This window comes from Oncorhynchus gorbuscha, linkage group LG11 (assembly GCF_021184085.1).
Source record: "Oncorhynchus gorbuscha isolate QuinsamMale2020 ecotype Even-year linkage group LG11, OgorEven_v1.0, whole genome shotgun sequence".
Lineage (NCBI taxonomy): Eukaryota > Metazoa > Chordata > Actinopteri > Salmoniformes > Salmonidae > Oncorhynchus > Oncorhynchus gorbuscha.
In genome coordinates, this window is record NC_060183.1 from 71,695,858 (window position 1) to 71,704,948 (window position 9,091).

A 9,091-nucleotide genomic window follows, 5' to 3' on the forward strand; every position below is an offset into this window, starting at 1 on the left:
TCAGTCTAATAAAATCAGTCTAGTGAAATCAGTCTAGTTCAGTCAGTCTAATAAAAGCAGTCTAGTGAAATCAGTCTAGTCCAGTCAGTCTAATAAAATCAGTCTAGTAAAATCAGTCTAGTCCAGTCAGTCTAGTAAAATCAGTCTAGTAAAATCAGTCTAGTACAATCAGTCTAGTGAAATAAGTCTAGTACAGTCTAGTGTAATCAGTCTAGTACAAACAGTCTAGAAAAATCAGTCTAGTAAAATCAGTCTAGTGAAATCAGTCTATTACAGTCTAGTGAAATCAGTCTAGTACAAACAGTCTGAACAAACAGTCTAGTGAAATCAGTCTAGTACAAACAGTCTAGTAAAATCAGTCTAATAAAAGCAGTCTAGTGAAATCAGTCTAGTCCAGTCAGTCTAATAAAATCAGTCTAGTAAAATCAGTCTAGTCCAGTCAGTCTAATAAAATCAGTCTAGTGAAATCAGTCTAGTAAAATCAGTCTAGTCCAGTCAGTCTAGTAAAATAAGTCTAGTACAGTCTAGTGAAATCAGTCTAGTGAAATCAGTCTAGTACAAACAGTCTAGTAAAATCAGTCTAGTGAAATCAGTCTAGTAAAATAAGTCTAGTACAGTCTAGTAAAATCAGTCTAGTGAAATCAGTCTATTACAGTCTAGTGAAATCAGTCTAGTACAAACAGTCTGAACAAACAGTCTAGTACAAACAGTCTAGTAAAATCAGTCTTGTACAAACAGTCTAGTGAAATCAGTCTAGTACAAACAGTCTAGTGAAAATCCAGTCTAGTAAAAAATCAGTCTAGTCCAGACTAGTCAGTCTAGAAAAAAATCAAGTCTAGTACAAACAGTCTAGTAAAATCAGTCTAGTCCACTCAGTCTAGTGAAATAAGTCTAGTACAGTCTAGTGAAATCCGTCTAGTGAAATCAGTCTAGTACAAACAGTCTAGTAAAATCAGTCTAGTGAAATCAGTCTAGTAAAATCAGTCTAGTCCAGTCAGTCTAATAAAATCAGTCTAGTGAAATCAGTCTAGTTCAGTCAGTCAAATAAAAATCAGCAGTCTAGTGAAATCAGTCTAGTCCAGTCAGTCTAAAAATAAAAAACAGTCTCGTAAAATCAGTCTAGTAAAATCAGTCTAGTCAGTCAGTCAGTCTAATAAAATCAGTCTAGTGAAATCAGTCTAGTAAAATCAGTCTAGTCCAGTCAGTCTAATAAAACCAGTCTAGTGAAATCAGTCTAGTACAAACAGTCTAGTAAAATCAGTCTAGTCCAGTCAGTCTAATAACATCAGTCTAGTCCAGTCAGACTAGTAAAATCAGTCTAGTCCAGTCAGTCTAGTAAAATCAGTCTAGTAAAATCAGTCTAGTAAAATCAGTCTAGTACAAACAGTCTAGTAAAATCAGTCTAGTCCACTCAGTCTAGTAACATAAGTCGAGTACAGTCTAGTGAAATCAGTCTTTTACAAACAGTCTAGTACAATAAGTCTAGTAAAATCAGTCTAGTCCACTCAGTCTAGTAAAATAAGTCGAGTACAGTCTAGTGAAATCAGTCTAGTACAAACAGTCTAGTACAAACAGTCTAGTAAAATCAGTCTAGTACAAACATTCTAGTAAAATCAGTCTCGTACAATCAGTCTAGTGAAATAAGTCTAGTACATTCTAGTGTAATCAGTCTAGTACAAACAGTCTAGTGAAATCAGTCTAGTACAAACAGTCTAGTGAAATCAGTCTAGTACAAACAGTCTAGTAAAATCAGTCTAGTACAGTCTAGTGAAATCAGTCTTGTGAAATCAGTCTAGTAAAATCAGTCTATTGAAATCAGTCTAGTAAAATCAGTCTAGTCCAGTCAGTCTAATAAAATCAGTCTAGTCCAGTCAGTCTAGTAAAATCAGTCTAGTAAAATCAGTCTATTACAATCAGTCTAGTGAAATAAGTCTAGTACAGTCTAGTGTAATCAGTCTAGTACAAACAGTCTAGTAAAATCAGTCTAGTCCACTCAGTCTAGTAAAATAAGTCTAGTACAGTCTAGTGAAATCAGTCTAGTGAAATCAGTCTAGTACAAACAGTCTAGTAAAATCAGTCTAGTGCAAATCAGTCTAGTAAAATCAGTTTAGTCCAGTCAGTCTAATAAAATAAGTCTAGTACAATCAGTCTAGTCCAGTCAGTCTAATAAAATCAGTCTAGTGAAATCAGTCTAGTCCAGTCAGTCTAGTAAAATCAGTCTAGTGAACTCAGTCTAGTCCAGTCAGTCTAATAAAATCAGTCTAGTCCAGTCAGTCTAGTGAAATCAGTCTAGTAAAATCAGTCTAGTACCAACAGTCTAGTAAAATCAGTCTAGTACAAACAGTCTAGTAAAATCAGTCTAGTCCACTCAGTCTAGTAAAATACATCTAGTACAGTCAGTGAAATCAGTCTAGTACAATCAGTCTAGTAAAATCAGTCTAATAAAACAGTCTAGTAAAATCAGTCTAGTACAAACAGTCTAGTGAAATCAGTCTAGTACAATCTGTCTAATAAAATCAGTCTAGTACAGTCAGTCTAGTAAAATCAGTCCAGTACAGTCAGTACCAAAACCAGATGTTTAATCTCTTGAATAAATGTCTCTGTTCCCTTTTATTTTAATATGTTTTATTTAACCTTGATTTAACTAGGCAAATCAGTTGAGAACAAATTCTTATTTACGATGACGGCCTACCAAAAGGCCTCCTGGGGGGCTGGGATTAAAAAATAAAATAAAATATATTAATAAATGTAGGACAACACACACATCAAGACAAGAGAGACAACACAACACTACATAAAGAGAGACCTACTTGTCAGGATTTGGCCAGGGTTGTTCCGGTTTTTGGTCACTAGATGCCCCCATTGTGCCTTTTGACCTTTTGTTTTCCCTTGATCCCCATTATTTATTATAACAGTTCCCGTCCCAGTACCTCAGATTCACGTACCCATGGCAGTTAACCCTCTGGCTGAACCTCGTCTTCCACCTCCCCAACGGTTCTCAGGTGATCCAAGTTCTTGTAAAGGGTTTCTCACCCAATGTTCTCTCTTCTTCGATCTGCAACCCTCGTCGTTCCCCACCGACCGGTCTAAGATCGCATATATCATCACCCTGCTGTCGGAAAAAGCCCTGGCCTGGGCTACTGCTGTGTGGGATGCCCATAGTTCCTGCTGTGCCAGCTACTCTGCCTTTGCTGAGGAATTCAAACGAGTGTTTCAAGGCCCAAGCAGTGGTCCTGACTCAGCCAAACAGCTCCTGACTCTCCACCAAGGTCGGCGCAGCGTGACGGACTATGCCATCCAGTTCCGCACGGTGGCAGCAGCGAGTGGCTGGAACAACGAGGCGCTCACGGTGTGCTTTCTGAAAGGCCTTTCCGACACTATCCAAGATGAACTGGCCACTCGGGAACCACCGGACAATCTTGTGTCCCTGATCAAGTTGGCCTCACGCATTGACCAGCGTCTGAGAGAGAGAGAACTCAACCGTAGACCTCTAGCCCCTATCAGTCCCAGCTCCGAGTCCCCACCTTTATCCTCGCTGGCTCCACCGGAACCCATGCAGATTGGACGCATCTCCCAGGCTGAGAGAGACCGCCGGATGAGGGAGCGACGCTGTCTATATTGCTGCAAACTGGGCCATTTCCGTTCCACGTGTCCCGGGCTCCAGGGAAACGCTCTGTCCCGTACAGGCCGGGGGGGAACTGTAACGGGAAACATAACCTCCTCCCATCCGTCCAACTCCCGTCTGCTCATTCCAGTCACCCTTTCCTGGGACAACCACAAGCTTCACCTTCAAGCCTTGGTAGACTCTGGAGCCGCAGGTAACTTCATGGATGGTGTCTGGGCGAAGGAGAATGGCGTTCCCTCTGAACCTCTAAGTGACCCCATGAGGGTTACTACATTGGATGGAAGCCCTTTGGGATCTGCACTTGTCACTCATGTCACTACCTCCTTGCGACTTTCAGTTTCACAACACCAGGAATTGATGAACTTTCATTTGATCTCCTGTTCCATTTACATTACATTTAAGTCATTTAGCAGACGCTCTTATCCAGAGCGACTTACAAATTGGTGCATTCACCTTATGACATCCAGTGGGACAGTCACTTAACAATAGTGCATCTAAACCGAGTTCCCTCTCGTCCTTGGATACCCCTGGCTTCACAGCCATAACCCTCACATCGACTGGTCTGTGGGCACTATCAAGCAGTGGGTTTCCTCCGTGCCAAGCTACTTGTATTTTCCCGAATTCCCCGAGTTCTACTCTCGAGTCTTTAGAATCCATCGACCTGACCCGAGTTCCCGAGTGTTACCATGACCTCAAACTGGTATTTAGCAAACAGAGGGCCACCATGCTACCACCCCATAGACCTTATGATTGCCCCATCAAACTGTTTCCAGGCACTTGCCCCCCCCCAGGGGTCGGATCTTTTCCCTATCTCCACCCGAACGAGCTGCTATGGATACCTACATCAAGGACGCTCTGGAAGCAGGCCTCATGCGTCCATCCACCTCCCCGGCGGGAGCAGGGTTTTTCTTTGTGGCCAAGAAAGACTGTGGATTACGTCCTTGCATCGACTCAATGCCATAACCGTCCGTAACCGTTACCTGCTACCCCTTATGGCCACAGCCTTCGAGCTGCTCCAGGAAGCAGTTGTTTTCACTAAGCTTGACCTGCGGAACGCATACTATCTTGTGCGGATCAGACCTGGTGACGAGTGGAAGACCGCTTTCAACACGCCTACTGGTCACTATGAATACTGAATAGTGATGCCCTTCGGCCTGACCAACGCCCCAGCGGTGTTCCAAGCGCTCATAAACAATATGCTTAGGGATATTCTTAACATATTTGTGTTCGTTTACTTGGATGACATCCTCATCTTTTCGAGCTTTTCGAGCTCTCTTCAAGAACACACAAAGCATGTCAGACAAGTACTCAAACGCCTCCTAGACGTTAAGCCGGAAAAATGTGAATTCCATTCATCCCGAGTACAATTCCTGGGATTTGTAGTGGAACCCGGTCGAGTCCAAATGGACCCCAGGAAGGTAGGGGCGGTAGCGGATTGGCCCACCCCCAAATCCATTAAGGAAGTTCAGCGTTTCCTGGGCTTCACTAACTTTTACCGCAAGTTCATCAAGAACTTCAGCTTGGTGGCAGCCCCTCTCTCAGCTTTAACCAAGGGTGGAAATGCAAGGGTTTTGTGGGGAAGAGAAGCTGAGACGGCCTTTTCAAGGACTCAAGCAGCGTGTCCTCTCTGCTCCCATCCTGATACTACCGACTACGGATGAACCGTTTGTGGTGGAGGTAGACGCCTCAAAGGTTGGTGTTGGAGCTGTCCTGTCTCAGAGGGGTGAAGACAAGAAGCTTCATCTGTGCGCTTTCTTCTCACACCGGCTTACCCCGGCTGAGAGGAACTACGATGTGGGGGATCGTGAACTCCTAGCGGTTAAGATGGCATTGAAGGAATGGAGACACTGGCTCGAGGGGGCTTCTCACCCGTTTCAAGTGCTTACAGACCACAAAAATCTGGAGTATATCCAGCAGGCGAAGCGGTTGAACTCTAGACAAGCTAGATGGTCTCTTTTCTTCAAACAATTCCAGTTTATCCTCACCTATCGGCCCGGGTCGAAGAATCTCAAACCCGATGCCCTGTCCCGAGTCTACGCTCCTGCCATTCGAGATGACACGGACATGCCTGTCCTTCCTGCTGCTAAGATCGTGGCTCCGATCTCGTGGCAAGTTGAGGATACCGTGACACGAGCTCAAGCTATTGAACCGGACCCGAAAGGAGGTCCTGCCAATCGGTTGTTTGTCACCAAGGCAGTGAGGACTCAGGTCCTTCCTTCCTTCTCACCTGTCACCCGGGCGTAGGTCGCACCTTGGAGTTCATCCAGCGTAAGTTCTGGTGGCCTACCATAAGAGAAGACGTTGCCACTTTTGTCAATGCCTGCCCCGTGTGCTGCCAGGGCAAATCTTCTCACCTCCGCCCGCAAGGACTCCTTCACCCTTTACCTGATCCCCACAGACCCTGGTCCCATATCTCGTTGGACTTATTACTGGCCTTCCTCCATCCCATGGCAATACTACTATCCTAGTCATAATCGACAGGTTTTCAAAGGCGGCCAGGTTCGTCCCTCTGACTAAGTTACCTTCTGCCAAGGAAACGGCTGAGTTGGTAATTAATCATGTGTTCCGAGTCTTCGGCATTCCTCAAGATATGGCTTCTGACAGAGGTCCCCAATTCGCCTCTAGGTTTTGGAAGGCCTTCTGCCAACTCATGGGGGCTTCTGCCAGTCTATCTTCAGGGTACCATCCGGAGTCCAACAGCCAAACAGAGAGGATGAATCAAGAGCTGGAAACCACCCTCCGATGTATGACTCGTAACAACCCGTCCACATGGTCGTCCTTCATTGTTTGGGCCGAATACGCGCACAACACCTTGCGCTCCTCCTCCACTGGTATGTCCCCGCACGAGTGTCAGTTTGGCTATGCCCCTCCATTGTTCCCGGACCAGGAGGCAGAAGGCAGAGTGCCTTCAGCCTTGAAGTTTGTCAGACGCTGTCGGCTTATGTGGAGGAAAACCCGTCTTAATCTTATGCGTTCCTCACAGAGGTACCAACAACAAGCCAACAGACATCGCCTTCCCGGGCCTACCCTGCGCCCCGGCCAGAGAGTCTGGCTCTCCACAAGAGACTTACCACTACGGGTGGAGTCTCGCAAGCTGTCCCAAAAATACATCAGTCCCTTTAAGGTTGCCAGGAGAGTTAACCCAGTTTCTTATCGCCTACACTTACCCAGATCCCTTAAGATTAATCCCACATTTCACATTTCCTTATTAAAACCTGTTGTTTTTTCTCCCCTTGTCCCGGCAGACAGAACTCCCCCCTCCGCCTAGTGTCATTGGAGGCCAGCCGGCTTATACCGTCCATCGGATACTGGATTCCCGCCGGATGCAGCGGTCCTGGCAGTATCTGGTGGTCTGGGAAGGCTACGGTCCCGAGGAGCGCTCCTGGGTTCCTGCCAAAGACATACTGGACCCTGACCTCATTCGTCAGTTCAGGGCCCTCCACCCTGAGAGAGCTGGTAGGAACGTCAGGAGCTGTTCCTAGGGGGGGGGGGGGGATTCTGTCAGGATTTGGCCAGGGTTGTTCCGGTTTTTGGTCACTAGAGGCCCCCATTGTGCCTTTTGACCTTTTGTTTTCCCTTGATCCCCATTATTATTTGAACCTGTGCCTCGTTTCCCTGATTGTATTTAAACCCTTTGTTTTCCTCAGTCCTTTGCTCTGTGTTTGTATGTTAGCACCCAGCCCTAGTACTCTGTGAACTCTTGTTGATCCCGGTGGACTGTCTTGTGGAATTCAGTTTTTTTGTTCTTGTTTGTTTGTTTTTGAGTATCTTTTGAGGCTTTTTGTGCTATACCTTCCACCTTGTGGATTTACCTTTTTGTCTTGGAGGATTACCTTTGTTCTTGTGGAATTCCTTTTGAGGTTGTAGAGTTACATGTTTTCCTGAAGAACTTCACTTTTTACTTCATTAAATACACCGTCTCAAGTACTGCTGTGTCTGCCTCATCTTCTGGGTTCTGCCAACTATTCGTGGCTCAGTTGGTTAAGTGACTGTTTCTCACTCTGGAGACCTGGGTTCGTAACTGGGTCCTGACACCTACTAAGACAACAACATAGCAAGGCAACAACACATGACAACACAGCATTGTAGCAACACTACATGACAACAACATGGTAGCAACACAAAATGATAGCAGCACAAAACATGGGCACAGACAGCAGCATAAAGGGCAAGAAGGTAGAGACAACAATACATCACACAAAGCAGCCACAACTGTCAGTAAGTGTCCATGATTGAGTCTTTGAATTAAGAGATTGAGATTTCCTTTGCGTAGATTTGACTCTTCCTCTGTTTCTTCTTCTTCTTCCTCCTAACAGCTCTTTCAATAATCTGCTCTTTGCTGTTTAATATCTCTCTCTCTTCTCCCTCCATCTCTTTGCCATTCTGTTTAAGCCATCCCGATGCAGTCACCTCGACCCTCCTCTCCCACTCCTCTACCCCTTCCAAGAGTTTGTCCCTCATTATAAGATGATCCAATCCCTTCTACAACCCCTACAACCCCCCCACCCCCTGCCAGCATGGTGTCATCACTACCGTACGGTAAAGTCTCAGTAGAATCATTCATGGACACTGCTAGCTAGATGGACACAGTAGATGCAGTGCCTTGCAAAAGTATTCACCCCCTTGGCGTTTTTCCTATTTTGTTGCACTACACCCTGTAATTTAAATGGATTTGTATTTGTATTTCATGTAATGGACATACACAAAATAGTCTAAATTGGTGAAGTGAAAATAAAAATTATAAAAAAATTAAAAACTGAAAAGTGGTGCATGCATATGTATTCACACCCTTTGCTATGAAGCCCCTAAATAAGATCTGGTGCAAACAATTACCTTCAGAAGTCACCTAATTAGTTAAATAAAATCCACATGTGTTCAATCTAAGTGTCATATGAGCTGTCACATGATCTCAGTATATATACACCTGTTTTGAAAGGCCCCAGAGTCTGCAACATCATTAAGCAAGGGGCACCACCAAGCAAGCGGCACTATGAAGACCAAGGAGCTCTACAAACAGGTCAGGGACAAAGTTGTGGAGAAGTACAGATCAGGGTTGGGTTATAAAAAAATATCAGAAACTTTGAACATGGCACCACAACAAACCTGCCAAGAGAGGGCCGCACACCAAAACTCACAGACCATGCAAAGATAACATTAATCAGAGAGGCAACAAAGAGACCAAAGATAACACCATAGCGGAGATTGGAGAATCTGTCCATAGGACCACTTTAAGGCCATTTTACGGAAGAGTGGCCTGAGAAAAATAAGCAAACATGTTTTGTGTTCGCCAAAATGCACGAGGGAGACTCCCCAAAAATATATAAGAAGGTACTCTGGTCAGATGAGACTAAAATTGAGCTTTTTGGCCATCAAGGAAAACACTATATCTGGCGCAAACTCAACACCTCTCATCACCCTGAGAACCCTATCCCCACAGTGAAGCATGGTGGTGGCAGCGGTGGTGGC